Source organism: Chiloscyllium punctatum, chromosome 35 (assembly GCF_047496795.1).
Source record: "Chiloscyllium punctatum isolate Juve2018m chromosome 35, sChiPun1.3, whole genome shotgun sequence".
Classification (NCBI taxonomy): domain Eukaryota; kingdom Metazoa; phylum Chordata; class Chondrichthyes; order Orectolobiformes; family Hemiscylliidae; genus Chiloscyllium; species Chiloscyllium punctatum.
Genome location: NC_092773.1, coordinates 39,812,497 through 39,835,727, shown reverse-complemented (window position 1 = coordinate 39,835,727; position 23,231 = coordinate 39,812,497).

Genomic DNA, 23,231 nt, shown 5'->3' with positions numbered 1-23,231 from the left:
ATCTTATATATTTCAATTACGTCACCTCTAAATCTTCTCACCAATGAAAACAGACTCAAGACGCTCAGCCTTTCCTCGTGAACGCTTCCCTCCATACCAGGCGACACCCGAGTAAATCGCCTCTGAACTCTTTCGAAATCGTTTACATCCGTTCTATAATGTGGCAAACAGAACTGCACGCAATACCTCAAATGTGATCACACAAGGGATTTGTATCACTGTATCACGTTCTCATGGTTCCAATACTGCATCGCTCCACCAATAGAAGATAACACACTGTATGCGTTCTTCACAACACTATCAATCTGGGTGGTAACTTTCAAGAATCTATATATCTGAACACGAAAATTTCTTTGATTATCTACATAACCAAGAATATTACCATTATCCCAAATTCTACATTCCTGTTGCTCCTTCCAAAGTACATCAAATCACACTTGTCCGCTTTAAACTCCAGTTTCCACCTCTTAGGCCAGCTCAGCAGCTTATCTATGTTTCTCTGTAACATACAACATCCTTCGGCACTTTGCACAACTCTACTGACTTTAGTGTTGCCTGCAACTTTACTAACTCATCCAAATCATTTTTTAAAAAATCAACAGTGGACCTAAAACAGATCATTGTAGTGTACCACTAGCAACTCAACTCCAGGATTAATGTTTCCTAAACCATCAATTTCTGATTTCTTTCAGATAGCCAATTTCTAATCCAAACTGCGAATTCACCCACAATCCCATGCCTCGGTATTTTTCAGCAATATCCTACCATGGGGAACCTTATCAAGGTTAAAAATACACTGCTGAAGAAAACGAGCAAAAAACATAAACATTGTTACCAAACTCTTCTCCGCTTATGTAAAAAAGGATAAGTAAATGTTGTCTATTTAGGGAAGGAAGATAGTGAGGTACGAATGGGTAACTGAGAAATAGCAGAGAGATAACCAATTCTTTCTGTTTTGATAGTGGAAGATAATTTCTTCCCAAAATTTACAACAACAACAAACGATCTTTACGGAAGTAGAACGACGACGAAGAAGGTATGAAATAGATTGTGGGATTAAAGCCAGAGCAGGCCCTAGGGCATGATAGCCCTCACCCAATGGTATGAAAGAGGGTGACAGCAGAGGAAGTGAATGTATTAGTTAAAATATTCAACTTAGGACTCCTTGGATTCTGAAACACTGCCAAAGCATTAGAAAATTAGTAATATGACACACTTATTCACAACAAGATATAGGCAGTAAGTGACAAACAATAGACCAATGCGTTTGAATGCTGCAGTGAAGAAGTTGTTTGAGTCAAGGGTCAAGTATTGAATAACTGAAAACTTGGAAAAACGACGATCAATTCAGCAGTATTAGCACTTTTCTCTTATTGTGTACGTTGTGATTGACAAACTGCTGGAGTTCATGAGAATGTGAACGGCAAGGGGATAATGGGGATGCAGTGAAATATCTCGATGTGGTATATCTAGACTTTCAGAAGGCATCTGACAAAGTACCACATTAGGGCTAATTTAGAAGGAGAGTTCTAAGGGTTAAAGGTAGAGTATTTGTTAGAAATGGGGAGAAGTGTTGTTTTTGCAGATATAGAAAATCATACAGTAAAGGTGTACAGCAAGAGAACTATTAACCCTGCAGGTATTTTGGGACTTTTCAGTGTATAATTGTGGTTAATTAAAAACTAACTTTGTTGTGTAATTACTATAATAAAAAGTTCTTTTCGTAAAATTATGCTTTCAGCAAAAATCTGAGATAAACGAAATGTTTGAGCTATACAAAATGACACAAGTTAATGAAATGCCCGAAGATGAAATGTAACAGCAGAATTGATGCAAAATGTTAAACCAGATGCCGATGTACTGTCGACAAAATAAATGTATGTTGTCAGCACTTAGAGAAAGGAAGGTTGCCAACCTGGGGAAGGGGGAAGTAATAAGGGTGGAGCACAGCTGGGCAGAGGTCTAGCACAGTAAGAGAGATTGGGTAATTAGGAGTCTGGAGAGATTACCACCCTCAACTCAAAGTGTATAACTGTACACTAACCTAAGTTCTAATTTGCTCAATTGTCTTGTGCAATTACAGCCCCTACTTGCAAGTCTGTAATAAATTGTCTTGTTTCCAGTTTTGGTGGTCTCGTCTAATATTTTTTGAATTTTGTTTCTAACGGTATTGAATTGGATAGAGGACTTGCTGACTGATAGAAAGCAGAGTATTGGAATAAATAGTCCTTCTCTGGTGAACTGAGACTGGTGAGGTGCTGCAGGGTTCAGCACGTGGACTTCAACTGCATGCAAACTATACAAATGACCTGGAAGGAGAGGTAGAGTGTCGCAAAAAAATTCAAAGTTGACACTACAACAATTGGTAAAACAGGCTGTGATGAGGAGATAAAGAGTTTACAGGTAAACATTGCCAGGCTGGGAGAGGAGAAGAGCACGGGGCAGATGGAGTTTATTGTGAGTAAATGCGAGGATGTGTATTTTGGAGGGGAAAATGGCAAGTGATTAATTAGATATGACACAGATTCAAAGTGCTTCAATGATGAAGGTTCAAGGTAATCTTTGCATGACTTGCAAAAAGTAGGTAAGCAGGTAAACATATAGTAAGAAACGTAAATGAAAGCCTCGCACTTATTGCAAAGAAAACAAGGTTAGAAAGAAGTGTTGCGACAATTATATATTCATGATGTGAGCTGAATAAAGTTATCGTGCGACCAGGATAAGAGTAACCATGATAAGATTAAATGGTGCAGTGAATCGAAGGGCTGAATTTCCTTCTCCCACTCCTAATTCCTGTATTATTATTATGTTGTTCTACCTGCAGTTCATCGGATTTTATTCACCGTTGGTGTTTGGGGTGGCAGGACTCGAGAGGATTCGTTCAGGGAGATTCACGTTGCTCTGTGTGCAGAGAACAAGACAGCAATGTAGAGAAACAACCTCAGTTAAGCCTTGTTGATTGAAAGACCATGCCTATCCCCGTTCTTAATTCTTGGTGTTTAATTGCCAAGACAAAACCAAATCAAACATCTGCAGTCAGACAGTCAGTCCACAATTAACATTCGCATTTCATGAAAAAGGGGTAAATTTATTTTTAGATCAGAGTTCAAGAATGGCCCATTCTGTTTAGTTTTAATGATAATTTGCTGCGACTGCTGACTATGAACTGGCTTATAGGAAAGCAACACTCTTTAGCATTGTCACAACTTCGCAGTTTAAATATCAAATAAAATATCACATTATCAGTATATTGGAATGTGGTCATAATCTGTATATTTTAAAAATATTTTGATTTGAGGATGTGAAGTTGAGATGTGTCTATGAAGAGGTCTAGGTTGTTCAAGGAACAGGATTAGTCTTTCGATCATAGTTTGGAAAATGTGTCCGTGATTGAGCACGTGGTGAGTAGAATGGCAAAGCAGCATATTATTCGAATGGACACATTGCAAAAATGAGGCAGCGGGAATAGGCCACCTGGATCACAAAGGGAAAAACTCTGCATCAAACTTTTCAGGAGGCAATATAAATGTCGAAATATTTTGAAACCGAATATCTATATATAGAAAAAGAGGAAAGATTTTCCTAGGTTTTACAGATAGATGGTTGGACAACTTTCATTTTAAAAGTGTGTCTCCTGGTTACTGAGCCTTCGAGTAAGGAAAACAGCTGCTGTTTGTTCACTCTGTCCATACCAGTCATGCTCTGAAATAGCTCGATCAGTCGCCCCGTTCAATATTCTCCGCATCAAAATGTCATCGAGCCACTCTTCATGGTTTGCGTATGCTCTGTCTTGTTATTTGCGAAACTCATCTTTTCACATTTATCAGTGTAAAATTTCATCAGCCTTTGACCTGGCCACCTGAACAATCGACGTACATGCTTCTGCAACCTAAGACTTTCCTAATCGATGCGAACCACCCAGCTAATGTTTCTGCTATCCACAACATTATTAATCATTCCCTGCCCCAAAGCTCATCCCGCACATTTTCATCATCATGTTTCGGAAACTAATAAATAAGCCTTGCTTTTTTTCCTGATCTTCAAATGTTATTAAGCAAAGGAGAACTGTACTTTCGAACCTCTTGTTCTTCTCGTTTTAGTGAATTTACCGCGTGATGCATTTTGGGCCTTTTTATGTGGGAGCCATATTTTGGACATCGACCTGAATTCACCTTTTATACTATACCCTTCTTTATGTTTTGTTCGTAAGGCTTGAACGTAATTAATATTGGATTACTGTAGTTTTACGAGCCTTTCACTGCAATATTAGTAGTTGATGTGGACTTGGATATCGACTTTTGTAATATTTCCTGCAACAGTCAGATCTGAAAGAGTCTTTCGTGAGCTTTGTGGAAATATACTGTTAAGTTGATTTTTTAAAGAGCGAAAGTGATAAGGAAAATGGTTCAATTCAAATCTACTTCATAGACAGAGTAGGAAATCAATTCATGTCGGCAAGTTTCCTTTAAATTGGAAGCAATATATTACAACATACGCCACTGATCTCCATAGTGTAAAAAATAAACTTGAAAAATGTTCTTATAGCAGCATGGATCTTACAGCTGCTGTTGGGATTGCAGGCAAAATTACAGATGTATGATACACTTTTTTGCCTTTAATGTATTCATTTTAGTTTATTAATATAAGATTATATATACATTTTGTTTTATTAACATTCAAAAACAAACCATAAAATAAATAAGCAAAAAAGCTCACAACATTTTTTTTTAAAGTTGTATTTAACAAGATTTTTTAAAGTTGGTGTGCAATGAAATTAGAATAGTCTGTATACGTCTTCAAAGGTTTAGATTTTTCACAATTTTAAAGGTTTTTGTTTCGAAAACCCAAGCGTTTTTTTTTCATAAGTTTACGGTGAGAGGGGAAAGATATAAAAGAGACCTAAGGGGCAATTTTTTCAAGCAGAGTTTGGTACGAGAATGGAATGAGCTGCCAGTGGATGTGTTGGAGGCTGGTACAATTGCAACATTAAAGCGGCATCTGGATAGGTAGGAAGGGTTTGGAGGGATATGGGCCGGGTGCTGGCAGGTGGCACTAGATTGGGTTGGGATATCTGGTCGTCGTGGACAGCTTGAACCGAAGTGTCTGTTTCTGTGCTGTACGTCTCAAAGACTCGATGACTCTCGATGGGCTTTCATTCTGGAGAGCCCTATTCATGTTCAGCTTTGGAGAAGGCATTTATTTTTCGAGGAATGCATTGTAGAGGAATCGTCTTATTGAGTTAATTAGCTAAATGGATGACATTATTTAGTTTGTATACTTTTGTTGACTGTGTATATTTATATGTTTTTCCATTTAAACATAATTTTCTTTAGATAATGAAAGGTAACAACTAATGATATGAAACATCCAACCTTTTCGACATGATGTTATTAAGGCCATATGCAACGTACCGAGAGAGTTGGCTAGAAGATTTTGAAACTTTATTATCCAGCAAATTCGGTCGGACAGTTGGGTATATGTCAGGAAATGTAAGAAGGCAGTTTAACAATCTTAAAAGAGGTAGTTATGCCTCTATCAAACAGACATTCAGTTCTTGGAAAGGGGACGGTCTTTCCTCGAAAAATGGAAGAGCCGTCAGTTATTGGAAACTGGCAACGAATTGGATGTGAGACAGCGTTTGACAAGACGTAGTAGAATTATTGCTACAGGGGACGACCAGAACAGTGGCATTAACAGGCGACTCTGTGGCTTGAGCATATATTTGGAATGATCTGTTGCTTTCCCGGTGCTAGGACTAAGAACGCCTCTCAGTATTTGAAGCATATTGTTAAAGATAAGATTTACATGTTGCTGTTGTTTGTGTATCGTATCAGACTGAATGTACGAGTCGGAGCTCCAGTGAGAGGCACTGATGAAGTGACAAGACCAAGGTGTGCGATGGATGGCAGATGTGGGAAGGGAGAAAATCGCAGATAAAGTCACATATATGGATTAACTCCACAAAAGGAATGAGTGGGAGGCAGGTAGTGCAGGAATGTTCTATGGCAGCCCCAGTTTCAAACAATAGTGTTGTTTTAAAAAAATAAAGGGAGTAATGATTCTCAGTGGAATGTAGCACAACAGCCACTTTTCTTCTAACGAGGGACTGACTTTGATGAAACGAGAGGCAAATAGGGGTCCATGAGATTGATTGTGGTCGGGGACTCCCTGTTCTGAAGAATAGGCAGGCGTTTCTGTGGCTGGCAGTGAAAAAGTCAGAATGGTGCCAGGATGAAGGACGTCTCAGAGAGTGTGCAGAATGTTCTCAAAGGGGAAAGTACCCAATAGGTCGTCATTGTACACATTGGGACCAACGACATTGGAAGAGAAAAAAATAAGATTCTCAAGGGAGAATGCAGAGCATTTGGCAGAAATTTAAAAAGGAGGTCCTCGAGAGTAGTAATATCTGAATAACTCCAGGTGCGAGAAGTGAGTGAGAGTGCTGATTGGAGATGAATGCATGCTGAGGAAGTTGTTTATGGGAGAAGGAATCACATTTAGGATAATTGGAATCTCTTCTGAGTTGAAGTGACCTATGCAGAAGAACGAATTGTACCTGAATTGGAAGTGGACTACTATACTGATAAATAAATTTACTGGAGCTGCTCAGGAGGATCTAAACTAGTCGCGCGGATTGTTGGGAACAAGGAAGTAGTGAGAAACCGATGAATCTCAGACTGTATGGTTGAGAAATAGAGCGAGTAAAACAGTCAGGGCAGTCAGTGATAAAGCAGAGAAAAAAGTAGAGCTGACAAATTAAACTGAAATTATTTAAATGCAAGCGGTCTTACAGGGAAGGCAGAGGAAGCAGGACCTGCTGAGGAACATGTGACTGGGATATCATGGCAATTACATAAACGTGCCTCAGGTTTGGACAGGACGAAGAGTTTAATATACCAGGATTTGAATGCTACAGGAAGGACAGAAAGTGATGTAAGTGATGATGGGGAGTAGAGATTTTGATAGGGGATATCTAAGGGATGAGCTGCACTGAGGGAGGATATTCCTGAAAATACATTCAGGAAAGTAATATCAGTGGAACTGAGAAATAAGAAAAGATGTTGGTCACCTTTTTTGGGATTATATTATCGACAACCACATAGCGAGAACTTTAGAAGCAAATTTGACAGGAGACCTCAATTCTCACCAGAAAAAAGAAAATAAGTTGGTTATGGTAAACGAAGTTTACTTTCCAAACTTAGATTGGGACTCCGATAGTGTTAAGCATTTAGATGGAGAGGAATTTGGTAAGCCTGTACAAGATTTGTTTTATGTAATGTGTGGATATACCTACTAGAGAAGGTGCAAATCATGACCTGCTCATTGGAAATAAGGCAAGAGTCAGTGGGAGAGAATGTTGGGGCCAGCGACAGTAATTGTAATAATTTTAAAACAGTGATGGGAAAGGATAGACCAGATCTGAAAGTTGAAGTTGTACATTTGACGATGGCTAATTTTGACGGTATTAGGCAAGAACTTTCAGAAGCTGATCTGGGGCAGATATTCAGAATAAAGAGACAGTAGGAAAAAGGGAAACCTTTAGAATTGAGATAACGAAAGACCAGAGAGAGCACACTCCTGCTTTGATGAATGGAAAGGCTGGCAGGTGTTGGGAATGCTGGATGTATGGAGATATTGATGGTATGTTTCAAAAACCGAAGGAAGCATAACTCGGGTATCGACAGGGTAGATTGACTGAATTGTTAGAAGAGTATCAAGGCATTATAAAAATCCTTTATAATGCAATCTGGAGTGCAAAAAGTGGATGAAATAGCTTTGATAAATCATGTTAAGTATAATCCAAATAGTTTTCCCCAATATTTTATGGAAAAAAAAGTAACTAGGGAGAGAATAGAGCCGCTCAAATATCATTCTAGATTAGTGGTGCTGGAAGAGCACAGCAGTTCAGGCAGCATCCAAATAGCTTCGAAATCGACGTTTCGGGCAAAAGCCCTTACCCCGCTCAAATATCAGCATGGCGGCCTTTGTGTGTAGCAGCAGGAGATTGGGAAGATACTAAACGAGCATTTTGCATCAGTTCTCACAGTGCATAAGGATATGGAATATATATAATTTAGGGAATTAGATTGTGCCATACGAAAACTTGCCCTTATTACAGAGGAGGAAGTGCTGGATGCATTGAAACATATGAAAGTGTATAGTCCCCATGACCTGATCAGGTGTAAACTCGAATTCTGTGAAGTACTCCTGAAGTTATCGTTGCGACGCTTGCTGAGATATTTGTAACATTGATAGTCACAAATGACTTTCCGGAAGACTGGAGGTCGGCAAACGTGATGTCACTATTGAAGAAAGATGGTAAGGGCTATCAAAATTTAAGAAAGGTGGGAAGGACTACAGACAGGTGACCCTGACGTCGATAGTAGGAAGATTGTTGGATAGAATTCTGAAGGACAGTATATATACGTATTTGGAAAGGCAATGACTGATTAGGGATAGTCAACATGGGTTTGTGCGTCGGAAATCATGTCTTGCGAACTTGATTGAACTTTCTGAAGAAGTAACAAGGAAGCTTGATGAGCAAAGCTAGGTAGACGTGATCGCCATGGACATTAGTTTGACTTGGTTCCCTCTGGGAGATTTGTTAACAAGGTATAATCTCGTGGAATACAGGGTGACCTCGCAATTTAGACACAGAATTGGCTCGAAGGTTAAAGACGGTCGTGGTGGAGGGCAGTTTTTCAGACTGGATGCCTGTGACAGGCGAGTGCCATAAGATTCGGTGTTGGACCAACTACATTTCGTCAATTACATAAATGACTTGAATGTGAGTATAGCAGGTACAGTTAGTAACTGCAAATGACGCCAAAATTGGAGGTGTATTGGTCAGCAAATAATGTTACCTCAGATTAAAACGGGACCATGATAAGATGGGCCAATGCGCTGAGGAGTGGCAGATGGAGTTTAAATCAGATAAATGCGAGGTGTTGTATTTCATGAAAGAAAATCTTAGCAGGACACATGCAGTTAATGATAAGGTCCTAATGAGTGCTGCTGAACAGAGCCTTTGAGTGCAGGTTCATAGCTCCTTGAAAGCAGTGTCACAGCTCGATAGGATAGCAAAGAAGTCGTATGCTATGCTTTCCTTTTTCGGTCAGAGTTTTCAGTACAAGAGTTGGGAAATCATGTTGCGGTTGCTTAAGATATTGGTTCGGCTGCTTTTGGAATATTGCGTGCAATTCAGGTCTCCTTACTATCGGAAGGATGCTGTGAAATTGGAAATAGTTCAGAAAAGATTTACGAAGACGTTGCCAGCGTTCGAGAATTTGATCTATGGGGAGAGGGTGATCTGTTGGAGATGTCTTCCTTTGTGCATTGGAGGCTGAGGGATGCCGTTACATAGTTTTATAAAGCCGTTTGGGGCATGGACAGGATAAATAATCATTTTTTTCATGGAGTGGGTGAGTCCAGAACGAGAGGACATAGGTTTAGGGTCAGAGGCGAAAGATATAAAAGCGATCTGTGGGGGAAATTTTAAATGCAGAATGTGGTACTTGTATGAAATGAACTGCCATGGAAGCTACGACAATTGCAACATTTAAAAGGCATAAGGATGGGTGTATGAATAGGAAGGGCTTGGAGGGAAATGGGCGGGTTCTGGCAAGTGGTACTAGAGTAGATTGGGATATCTGGTCAGCAGAGATGGGTTGGAATGAAGGATACGTTTCCATGCTGGACATCTCGATGACTCTAAAGCATAATGTTAGGAGTGACATTTGTCGGAACACGCTTAAAGCAGTGCAGAGTGCATTTCAGGGGTCAGGTAGAAGGTTCAAAATAAACCTTCAAATAATAGTTTCCAGTTTACACACAATGCCAAAATTCAGGCAGGGAAAGACCAAAAGGTTAAGGACTAAAATCATTGGGTCAAGCGCCGGTGTGTTGCTTCGGAATTTAGATTTCCTTGCGAAATTGGAATGTCTTTTAGAATTGATAAGCTTTGTTCAAAAAGGATTGACCTAATCTGATCTGGAAAGCTACCAATAACTTAACAGGGAGATTTACTCACTGGACCAAAGTAGACTTTATATTGATAGAGAAGGCAAGTGGGTGTATTGTAAGTTGCATTGTAAATGTTAGGATGAATGGAGAAGTTTCTGAATTTGAGGAAAGCACATCAATTCGAAAAGAAAGACGAGAGATTCAGACGATATTGTAATTCTGGGAAACTAAATCGCATTTATTTCAATGCAAGGTTCTTACAGGAAACGCTGACGAACTCGGGGCATAGTTAAGAACATGAGATTGGGATATCATAGCTCTGACAGAAACTTGGCTGAGAGATGTTCATATTGGCAACACAATGTTCCTGGTGTGAGGTGTTATAAAAGGAACAGAAGAGGAAAGATGTGTTGGGGCTTCGCGGTATTGATTAAGGAATGTGCTATTGCTCTCACTCTGGAAGATATTTCTGAAAAACCGTCCAGAGAAAATATACTTGTAGAAATTGCATAAAACAAGAAAGGAACGATCACTTTGATGAGATATTATTATGCACCCCTGCTGTAAGAAGGAAACAGAGAAACAAATTTCTCACATATATGTAAGCTTAATAATGTAGAAAAAGTGGGGGCTTTTATTTTTGCACATATTGATTGTTGCGACCAGAGTGCTGAGGGTTTCAATAGTGAAGAATTTGTCAATTGTGTTCAAGAAAAGTTTCTATATCAATGTGTGGATGCTCCTGGTGATGATGGAACAAAACTTCATCTTCTATTGTGTAATAATGTCGGGCAGGTTTTGATGTAAAATTGGGGGAACACAATTGGCGACGAAAATGAGACGAAGAGCCAGCGCTGTCAGCATCCAATCCAGACCACTTGGTATTGTTAACTGTCAGTATCATACTGAAAGGAGTTAACTGGAACTGTTTGTTCAGAGACCGTGTTTGATGTTTGTCTCCATGGATTCTAGTTCTGCCATTGGAGGCTTTCCATCTCCAATTAGTAACGGTCTGCATTCAATGTGTTATCCCATTGTACAGCCCATCAATCGTCTCCAACACTGACAGGGATCAGCAGCTGCAGAGAGAGGGAGAGGAGAGATCAGAATCTCAGAATATACTTGGATGTTGCAACAATGGATCAGAATCTGAGCACAATAGACTGGAATATTACGACAATGGAAAGAAGTTTATCAACGGGTCAACTCTTTATTTCCATGTCTTGGGTAACATTACCAGATCGGATATTAGGTGTGCTGATGGTCATTCAGGCGGGTTACTATCCAATTCTCGCCATTATTGGGGTTCCTGGTAAGTCTCTCCATATGTCTCTATTTATTAATCCCATAAACTATGGTGAACTCCATCGCTATTTCTGTTATTAATGTTTGATAAATATTAACATTATTGTCTTCGGTTTCACTTGCAAACGCCATTCATTTGACACAAATTTCAGAAGCCGCTTCCTCCTCTACCTTTACCACAACTTCCGTCCCTGCCTTCACAGGCATCTGAGAAAAATGCTCTTCACAAACACAAGGTCGCTTTTTGCCCTGAATTGATGTATGTTTTATAATTCCCTTCATCACGAAACCTATTCACGATCTGTTTGAAATATCACCGGTCCCCATCTTGGTGTCATTGCTGTTGCGAAATAAACCACGATCTATGTCTTGTTAAAATTCAGACTTTACAGTTCCAGCACTCTTCCAAGCACTCTGTCTGGTGTAAATATTTCCATCATAACCTTGCTCTTGTCTTGAAAGTAAATTCATGGTCGAGAGACTGTGCCAGTTTATCAATGTCGCTGGATATGTAACTCAAAGGCACAGTTACGACACTGAATAAACTTTTTCAAAACCTATCACATACAGTGTCAGAATGAAAATTCAAATGACAGGAACTGAAAACAAAAACGAATTTCAGTAAAGGCAACCGCAACGCCATCTGCATTTTGTCTGTAAGCTCATCTATTTCACTGATGTCCTTTGATAAATAAATCTAACATAATTACTTTGTCTGAATTAAGAGTGACTTCAGGCATACAGCAACGTGCTACGCTTTGTACAACCTTAAAGAATGGCCTCACAGTAATGGGCATTTAGTTATATCAACAAAAGCTGCACTTGCCAGCGATGCAAACATCCCATGAAATAATAAAGTTAACGTTGAATGAAAACACAGAATGATGCTACAGATCGGAAACAAAAAGAATGAGCAATTGCTAGACAAAGTCTGCAGATTTGGCAAACTCGTTTCGAGAGGAAAAAACAACTGGCATTTCGGGTCAACTGACTATATATCAAAACGGTACACTCCTACGAAATGTAATGATTGATGTTGGTGAAACGAATGTCTGTTTTGAAGGGGATAAGGAATGCTCTGAGTAGATGTCGAAAGAGAGCGAGAGAAAGCAAGAAGCAAACAGGGATTGTTTATGATCAGCTGGAATAGAAATAAAATACGAGATTAACTTTATTTATTTTTCTCTTGTTTCAATGTTGGTGAATATCATGCCCATGCAGGCTTCACATCAAAGTACCTCTTGAAAGTGCATTCGGCCTCTGTGTCTCTTCATCAAGTGTGATCATCTTCTTTTATTCAGTAATGGATACTGTGCTAGCATTTAATTCTATTTCCTCATGTCTGGGAGATGTTGGTGAGCTGCCTTTTTAACAGACTGTAGTCCGTATGTTGTAAGTAGTCGGTAAGTAGTACTTCATTTCCTTGAGTCGAGAGTGGGATTTTGCAAAACACAGCAGATTAGGCAGCATCTTTGGATCAGTAGAGTCGACGTTTCGGGCAAAAGCCCTTCATCAGGAATGAGGCTGTGAGCCGAGGGGGTGGGGAAATGAATGGACAGATCGTGGGGTTGCGGAGCGATAGTTCGATGGAGGAGAGGACAAAGGTAACAGGTCAGAAGGGAGTTGGAGCAGATCGGTGGACGGAAGATGGATAGGTAGGACACGTCTTGAGGCCGATGCCGAGTCGCAGAGGAGAAGAGCTGGGGGTTGCAGTGGCATAAAGGGACTCGCTGAGATCCTTGCAGCGAAAGGAGGAGATATTCTTCAAGTTCGGCATTTTTGGAAGAAGCTTGACTTTCAGGTTAAAATCAACTAGGCGAAAGTGAGAACTGCAGATGCTGCAGATCATGGTCTAGAGTGTGGTGCTTGAAAATCACAGTAGGTCAGGCAGCATCCGAGGAGCAGGAGAGTCAGCGTTTCGTGCGAAAGCCCTTCCTCAGGAATGAGGCTGTGTGCCTAGGGAGTGTAGAGCTACTTTTGGTGGGGGATTGGGGTGGCGTGGGGCTGAGCGGACGGTAACTGAAAGTATGAAAGCTAGAAAGAAGAGGGCGCTATGGTGATAGGTCAGAGGGGAAGGTGGAGAGGATAGTTTGGAAGGAAGATGGACAGGAAAGTCATGTCATGATGGCGGTGCCAAGTTTGCAGAGGAGAAGACTTGGTGCTTGCAGTGAGAGGGGGAGAATCACTAAGATCTTTGATGCGAGGGGGTGAGAACTTATTCTAGGTAGGCATCCTTGGAAGATGCTTCGGAATGAGGCAAAAATCATTTATTTGAGACTTTGTAGTGATTGTTGTAACTGAGCAGCTGTCTTGGCCATTTCAAAGGGCAACTGAGAGTCAACCATATTGCTGCGGATCTAGGTCACATTTACGACTGACCAGGTGAAGATGGTAGATTTCCTTCCCTGAAAGACATTACAGTGCTGGGTAGGATTATCTATCAAACAACAGTCGTTTCATTGAATCATTTGATTCCTTATTCCTGATAATTTGTTAAATTCAAATTGCATTATTTGCCGTGGTGGGATTCGAATTTGCAGCCTGTGACTTCACCTGGAACCCGAGATTAATACGGCACGGCCATCGATTCCCCACCATCTCTAACCATCTCCACTGATAATAGCAGTGTTGCGGTTGGCTTGGTTGTACTTGAAGCACAGCTGTTGGCAAGGCGAAAAAATGATTTGTCAAATCATGCCATTCACGTGATATTGTAATTATTCTGAGTTGAGAGGATGGGAATCGCTCTTGGCAAAAAGGATGTGAGTGTCCTTGCACATGAGCCACTAACAGAATTGATATAGGGCATCACCAAATCAGAACAGTAAATTGTGTGTTCTCTTTTATTGCAAAATGATTAATGTGTCGGAAAGAAGACACCTTCCTATAGTTGGAGAGTGTTGTCAAGCCTGTTCTTGCGATGTTGAGTAGAGATTGTCTTTGCTTTCCACGGAATGAACTCCTTGCTACAGAGAGACATTAAAATGTCATTTCACCAGACTAATCTCTGGGAAGATGGTACCATGATGAAAATATGAAAGAAGTGAGTTTAAATTCTGTATTGCTACAAAGGGATAAAAGGTGATTGAATTAAGGACCAACATTCATTATTTCCAAAATAAAACACTGAGAGCGTGAAAAATTACATGCTCCCCCTCCCCCCTCCCCCCCCCCCCCCCCCCCCCCACCACCGAAAATGTATTATCACATTTGGACAAATACATAGACAGGAAAAGTTTAGAAGCGCATTGGACAAAAGCAGGGAAATAGAGTTAGAATGGATGAACACTTTTTGCTGGCTTGGACCAGTTTGGACCAAAGACTGTATTTAATTGTTGTCCATCTCTATGACCGATGATCGGTTATGTTCCTCTTTGGAATCTTTAGTTGGCTGAGAGAGAGCTCCAAACTCTGAATGAACTCACAATGCCACAAACTCCAGTTGTTGTGCGACGCTGCGCTCAACGCCACGTTGTTCACAAATCTTTCAGCAGCCACCCAAAGAAACGTTAGCTATTCCTCCCATCTTCTGAACTCCATAAAGAAAACATCTCGCCTGTCTTCTCGGAGATGGAATATGTCTCCTTCAAAATATTACAAAACTTATACTTTCCCTCCTCACCGTTGGCAAACCACGTTAAAGTAACAGTATGTACCTTTCGCAATGTAGCCATTAGGATCAACGTGGTACACTCTATTTGTGCAGTCTGCGCTACATTTGTTTGTCATGTTGTAATATCAATGACACCCTACTATTTCTTTGTAACAGTTTACATTGTCTGAAGTGCGTCTTGTCTTCCTGTTTTCATGAATTTCCTCCTCCTCGTCCCAGGAAAGAGATTCAAGGACGTTATTGGGCGACCCATAGTTGCTGGTTACTGTCTGCCTGTGTAACAGGAGGTTGGAACAACACAAAAAGGCAGGTAACATTGGGAGATGGAGAAGTCAACGTTTCGAGTTTAATCGTTCTTCAGGACTGGAGGAGGGGAGAGCGTGACGTGCAAATAAAGAGAGAGGTCGGGTAGCTGGCATGGGGAGATTTGTGGAATGCTGAAAGGTTGTGTTGGATAAGAATTCTGCTGCAACTGATGGTCTACATTATCTCAGGAAAACTTAGCCTTCAGTTTCTAGATCTGTTCAAAGTCTGTTCCTATTACCATGGTGATCTTGCCACACGACACGCTAGAGGATATTCCCAATGTGAAATTGGGATTTTGTCTCCAAAATGACGGTACAGTCATACAGATGCTGTCATGGACAGATACATCACCAGCTGGTAGATTGTTAAGGATGATGTTAAGAATGTTTTTCCATCTCGTTGGTTCCCTCCCCACCTGCTCCAGACGCATTTTACCCACTATGTCCACACCAAAGCGATCACAAGTACTGCTGCCGAGCCACTCTTGATGGTGAGTTTTGAAATCCTCCTTCCGAAGTACAATTTGTGCCCTTGCCACACTTAGTGCTTCCTCACGGTGTTTATTTTTCGAAATGGAGGAGTACTGATTCATTCGTTTCATGGAGGACGCTCGGTGATAATCAGCAGGACGTTTCCTTGCTCATGTTTAAACTGAAGGCATGAAACCTCATGGGAGAAAGAGTCAATTTTGAGGACTCCCAGTGCAACTCCCTCCCGACTGTGCCGGCACCTCTGCTAGTTCTGTGCTGCCGTTGGGCAGGATGTATCCAGGGTGATGGTTGTGCCTGCAAAAGGTCTGTTTCCATTAATCTGGCGATGTCAGGCTGCTGCTTGTCTCGTCTGTATGTTCTGCATAGCTCCCCACGCTGGAGATTTATCTAGTTCGAGTTAATAGATCAATGCACTGCTGTGGTTTCAGTCTGGGCAGATTGCTTGGTTGGACTGAGCAGAGCTTGATCACACAGTCCTCCTTGCTCAACGGATATCTCGTCTGTGTTAATGGTTTATTATGTTAGATTGAGACTGTGATGTAACTAACCATTTCAGTTGATCTGGCAAAGCCTTAACTTCTCATTCTGTGATTGCACCCTCATTCTCTCACTCCATTAATTTTGCAGTGTGCTAATACACATTTCATTATATTGGTGAATACCCACTGTCTTGACAGCAGACACAGCCTTTTATTTTCAGAACTGACAGCTATTTCTGCAGTCTTCTGGTCTCCACTTAGAAAGAAAGGGTGGCCTCACGGATAAAGGCTATGCCCTTATGACACAGGTCATAACAAATCCACTGCTTACCACAACACCTCAAAATATCCCGTGTGTAATGAGAGCAATAGACCCACTGGGAGCACCAGGGAGCAGACCATCCGGGTGAGAAGGCAACACTTCCGATGTCTGAAAGTTTGAGTGAACCTTCCAGTACACACTGCACCATTGAGTCCAGTAATCCGTCTCTTATGTGATGTGGAGTCTTATCTCTTGCTGAAACATTCAGATGTGAATGGTTATGCACGTGTTATTCCATCTGTCAAATTACCCATAGATTATTAATTTACTCATTCTTTTCCTCGTCGTGATAATTTCGTTTCCAGTCTACCTTTGCATCATTGATCGTTTCAGCTATTACTTTGTCCATTTATCGAAATAGTTGATTTCGATTACAAAACGTTAAGTCCCCATCTGTGTTCACTGCGTCTCTATGGTCATGAATTTGTGTTAAATTCATCAAGACTAATTTATTCCTGCTTTGGCTCAGTAACTGGACCTCGCTTTATTCCTGTGTAACTGATTTGAAAGGCTGGATATTCGCTTTCATTAATTGTGTCACAAATATTTGAGATTCAATGATATGCTTTATTTACTGAATGACAGGCTCGAATGCCTGAATGGCAAAAGTCTGTTCCGTTTCAAACATGTCATGAGCTGAAACGCTTGCGTCCATATGTGTGCAGTTGTGAATGGTTCTGCAAATTTTGGAACCATCAGTGAACAGCCATTTCTGACATTATGATGGAATGACGGTCATTGAATTTGCCGCTGCTTCTCGCCCGTAGTACCTCGTGAATGCTCAATTTCCATTTGCTTTGTACTTTAAAAAATTATTTCGTACTTCGCAGGAGGGAGTGCCATGTAACACAGTGGGTGATAACTTAAGTTAGGGGCTGAGCCTTTCCCTATGACAGGACTGTGTACTCCAACAGATAATGTCAGGGACAGCTCATTCTGTGACAATTGCTTTGGTGAAAGTGGTTTGTTCCCCAATCACGTCGCACAGTCTGGCTGCTGATTATTTAAGGCCTCGATCAGCTCAGTCAGTGGTGGGCCTGTGGAGACACTGCTGGTGATGGCATTGAAGTCCCAAACACAGAGAACGTTATGTGTCCTTGTCATCCTCAGTGGTTCCTCCGATTTGTTTTCAACATCGAGGGAAGCTGAGATATCGCCAAGGGCTGCTGTGGAATGCAATAAATGTCCATCACCAGGACATTTCCTTGACCATGTTTGACCTGTTACCATGTGACTTCCCGGGTTCTGGAATCAATGTTGGGCAAATTCCGGGTAGTCCCTTTCTCGATTGTATTCGAAGGTGCCCTCACCACTGGTGCATGTGTCCTGCCAGTGGGACAGGATATAGCCAGGTAAGGTGACAAGGCTCTCTGAAATATTACAGCTCAGGTCTGCTTCTGTGAGTAAGACGCTGTTAGACTGTTTCCTGATCTATCAATACAAGGAAAGAAGGCGATACCAGAGCAGGAAATAATGCGTTCAAAAGCTGAATGAAGGGCACTCAATCTCAATGTGAGGTGTATTCTTAAACTGGATTGAAGAAATCACTGCATACATTGAGGGAAATCGATATGATTTATGGCTTAGAGTGAGATGGCTGTGGGTGACCAATATTTTGGAATTGAATATCCAGAACATTTATATTTAGGCGTGTTATACAAAAATGAAAAGTACAATGAATAAGAATGACATCTGTATGATCGTAAAAGAGGATTTTACATGAAATGATTGAGATAGTGTGAACAATGTATTTTTTTGTTGCAAAGTGCCAGCTGAGTTGAGATTGGGGAGATAGTCCCAGCATGAGGTTGAGTTGTTTTCACCAAATTTAATATGCAGAAAGGCTTTTGTGATGTGGATCTTTATGACTCTATCACATTCTGTAACCAGCATTCCCCGGAACACTCCACATCTGACATTCCACGGAACATTCTCTCCCCAACATCCGACAACTGATATTCTGCAGAACATTCAACAGCCACAATTCCCTGGAACATTATGTACACAACATTCACTGGAAGATTCTGTAACTGAAAGTATTTGTGAATGGCTGGACGGTAGCTAATTGAACAAAAGATAAGACTCCGAGGGAAGAGATCCAGTTTCAGTAAGAAGGAGTCAAAGTTTCTATGTCCCCTCAGGCAGTTCAAGTGGTGAATATATTTTCCCTGCGTTTACATTTCTCTACGACAAATGATCGACCACACTTTAGACTGAAATACAGAAATTCCCAACCTTTGTTTATTTTCAAGGATTTGGGAGAGAATCCTTCAGGACACCAAATATTTCATCCTCCCGATTAGGAACTGTGAAGAAGTGACCTGTGTCTGCTGTCGAGTGATCTTGTGTCAGGAAATTCACGAAACAATGTGCTGTTATAGATGTGTCTCTGTGTGTTTGGAGACGGAAGGTTACCTTTGTGTTTTGACATAATTTTCTCAGTAATTCAGACCGTCACTTTTGTTATTTCAGCTCCAGTTATGTGAATACATTTCTGAATGAAATAACTGCTCTGAGGATCTCACTGAGTTCTCAATCAAAATGATCATTTTGCCTCCAGACTGGTGGATAATGTATTTGTTTTCCTTCCTCAAAGTTAACATAGTGACGATCTACGTCCTGCGATATAAAGATTGTGGATTGACTCCATGTGTCAGACATTACCTGGGGGCCATGGCAACGGGGGATCTACTGGTCATTACTCTCGACCTGATATTGAGACACATTCCCATTGTTTATCCGGAACAATTTTCTTTCCTGGCGTCCATCCCCGTGTGTAATATCCACGCCGTCCTGCTTTATGCAGCCACTGATTGTTCTGTCTGGTTCACCGTCACTTTCACCTTTGATCGTTTTGTGGCCATTTGTTGCAAGAAGCTGAAAATCAAATATTGCAGTGAGAAAACGGTGGCTGTAGTTCTGGCAACAGTGACTGTGCTGAGCTGTTTAAAGAATATTTTCTGGTATTTTATGCTCGAACCTTGGTATATGGGTTGGAACTCCCCCTGGTTTTGTTTGGACGCAGGCGGTGTTAAATTCTCTCATGTTTGGCTCACAATTGAGTTCCTCCACTACATTCTAACACTGGCTCTCCCATTTCTCCTGATTTTACTGCTTAATGTTATCACCGTCAGACATATTTTAGTGATCAGCAGAGCCCGCAGGAGACTCCGGGCTCACACCAACGGGAATGCTCAGTCCGACACAGAAATGAGAAACCGAAAAAATTCCATCATTTTACTCTTTGTGGTCTCAGCTAATTTCATTCTGTTGTGGTCAACGATAGTGGTGTATTCTATGTGGAGACGAATGCATTGGACACTGGTTACCCCTATATTTCTACATAACTTTGTGCTGGAATTAGGCTTCATGCTGCAGCTACTCAGTTGCTGCACAAACACCGCGATTTATGCCGTGTCGCAGACTAAGTTCCGACAGCAACTGAAGAATGTGATCAAATCTCCCTTCACCAAAAAACAACAATCAATCAATTTCACGCATTGATCAGTCCATCCTGGACTTCCTCATTTTAATTCCATGTTTCAACGATGAAGCAGATTCATTATGGTAACAGACAGAGGGTCGTGGGGGCTTGTCCAAACTATCTCCAGGGGTGGAGGGGCGGGGATGTTACAGGGGCATATTTCAAAGTTTCTCACAATTCAGGGGCAAATGAGATTTTTTTAACATCACTCGATCTATCACTTTAATTTGTCAGCAAAACAAATATTCATTAAAATGTTGAAAAATGTGGTGCTGGAAAAACACAGCAGGCCAGGCAGCGTCCGAGGAGCAGGAGAATCGAAGTTTCGGGCATAAGCCCTTCTCCTGCTCCTCGGATGCTGCCGAGCCTACTGTGTTTTTCCAGCACGACATCTTTCGACTCTGGTCACCAGCATCTGCAGTCCTCACTTTCTCCAAATTCATTAAAATGTGCTGATCGGCGGAGTGAACGACATTGATGTATATCTTTGTGCTAAAGAAGCTGAACAGTAATGAAACAGACTTAATTGCAAGTCCTGGTACTCATGGGAAGGGTTGGGCCGGGGCTTGAGCTTAGGAGCTGCGTTGAAGTCACTCTGCCCGTGTTTTCACCGCTAATGTTGCACAATCTACCCCATTCTCCTCAATAACTCTCCAACTCCCAATCTCCATCCCATCGAATGAGCTCACGTCTTTGTTTCCGACCATGCTGATGGGTTCACAGGCAATTGCTAGGGGAGTACAGAGGGAATGGTGATGCAGGTTGCCACTCGGGGAAAGAAGTGGGGATGGTCCCACAGGCTGCTTCTTGGGGAACAGAGTGGGGATGGGAACACAGCCACTTCCTGGGAGAACAGGGTGGGGATGGGGTCGCAGACCATTGTGAGGATAATACAACGAGAAGGGGGTTACTCGCAGTTGATCAGACAACAAAGTGTTCTTGCGTTCACAGACCGTTCCTTTGACAACAGAGCGGTGATGCTGTTACAAGTCGATGAACGGAGAAACGAGTTGGGAAAGTTTCAGATGCGATTGTCAGGGGAACACAGTAAGAATGCCTTCACAAGCAACTTCGAGGGAAAAACCGAGGGGCTGGGTTCACTGGCCATTGTCATGAGAACAATCGGGCACTTGAGCTCATGGCTCGTTTCTAGGATAGGAGAGTGGGCATGGATACATGGGGGTTGGATGGAGAACAGAGTGAGGATGGATTTGCAGGCCGTAGCTGGGAGAATAGCGTGAAGATCGGTTCATGGCCCACAACCGGGGAACAAATTGTGGATGGGTTCACAGGCCGTTCCTTGAGTAACAGATCGTGAATAGGACTTTTTAATTGATTATACTCCCTACAGTATGGAAACTGGCCCTTCGGCCACCAAGTCCACACCAATCCACCAAAGAGTAAACCACCCAGACCCTTTAAACTACCCTATGTTTACCACTGACTAATGCACCTAACACTATGGGAAAATTAGCATGGCCAATTCACCTGACCTGCACATATTTAGATTGTGGGAGGAAACGGAGGCACCCATAGGAAATCAACGCAGACACAGAGAGAATCTGCAAATTCCAAATAGGCAGTTACCTGAGGCAGTGATCAAATACAGGTCCCTGGCGCTGTGAGGCAGCAGTGCTAATAACTGAACTTCCATGCTGCCACAAGCCTATTCTCGGCCATTAGAGTGAGGATGTGTTTATAAGTCGTTGCTGGGAGAACAAGTGAGGATGGGAACCTAGGCTGCTACTCGGGGAAACACAGTGTGGTGGGGATCGCAGGCAGTTGCGAGGCGAAACGTGAGTGGGATGGATTCACAGGCCGTTGCTTAGAGAACATTGTGAGGGTGGGTTCACAGGCCGGTTTGAAAGGAATGTAGTGAACATGGGTTTAGAGGCGGTTATGGGGGAAAACAGAGGGCAGTGTTCATAGGTTGTTGTTTTAACAACATTCGGGTGTTGGGGTTTACAGGCCATTCCTGGGTCAACAGACTGGGGCTGGATTCACAAACTGTTGCTCGGAGAACAGTCGTGAGTTCGGGTCACAGACCTTTGTTAGGAGAGTCGATGCTTTGTGAACAGTCGGGCGTATGAGTTCACAGGCCATTCCTGCGAAAAGAGAGTGGTGATGGAGTCAGAGGCGGTTGTTCAGAAGACAAAGTGAGGGTGGCTTCACAAACTCGGTTGCCTCGAGAACCATCGGGGACATCGGATCACAGGCCGTTGCTCGGACAACAGAGTGGGGATGGGGTTGCACATCGTTGTTGTGAGAACAAAATTGGGGTGGGATCTCAGGCAGTTGATAGAGTTGAAGAGTGGGAATGTTGCCACATGAAGTTGCGAGCTAACAGAGTGGAGACGGGATCACAGATTATTGCTATGGGAGCAGAGTTGGGATGGCGCCATGGGCTGTTGCTAACGGAAAACAGCGGGTATGGGGCAGTATCAGGAGAATACAGGGGGATGTGGTCTCAGCCCACTGCAAGGGAATCAGTGTGGGGATCGACTCAGCGGCCGTTCCTGGGAGAAAGGAGTTAGGACGGGTTCAGAGACAGCTGCTTGGCGATCAGAATGGGATTGATTTCACAGGCCATTTTTTGGGAACAGTGCGGGGCTTGTGTTACACGCAATTGCAAGGAGAACGGGGTGGGGATGGTTTCAAAGGCCGTTACTAGGGAACAAAGTGGGGATTGGGTCACAGGGAGTTGCCAGGAGAACACAGTGTGGATGGCGTCACAGGCAGTTGCTGGGGAAACAGAGGGGTTTAGATCACAGGTCGTTCGGAGGGAGACAGAGCAGGGATGTGATCCATGCCGTTGATCGGAGAACATTGACGTGATAGGATCACACATCATTGCTCGGAAAACAGAGTGGCGATCTGTTTACAGGTCGTTGATGGGAGAACAGAGTGGGTTTGGGTTCTGAGGCTGTGCTAGGTAAACAGAATGCGATTAGTTGAACAGGCTGTTGCTAGGGCAACAGAGTCGGATGGGTTCACATGCCTTTGCAAGGGGAACAGCATGGGACATGGATTCACAGTGTGTTGCTAGGGGATCACATTAGACATACTTTCACTGGCCGGTGTGAGGGGAAAATAATGAGGATGAATTCATAGTGAGTTGCTCCGGGAATACTGTGTGGGTGGATTCATAGGCAGGTGCTGGGGAAAAGAGAGGAGATGGGTTCGCAGGCAGTTGCTCGGGGTATAGACTAGGACAGGGTCCACAGGTTGTTGCTAAGATAACATTAAGGCCATTTCTCGGACATCACAG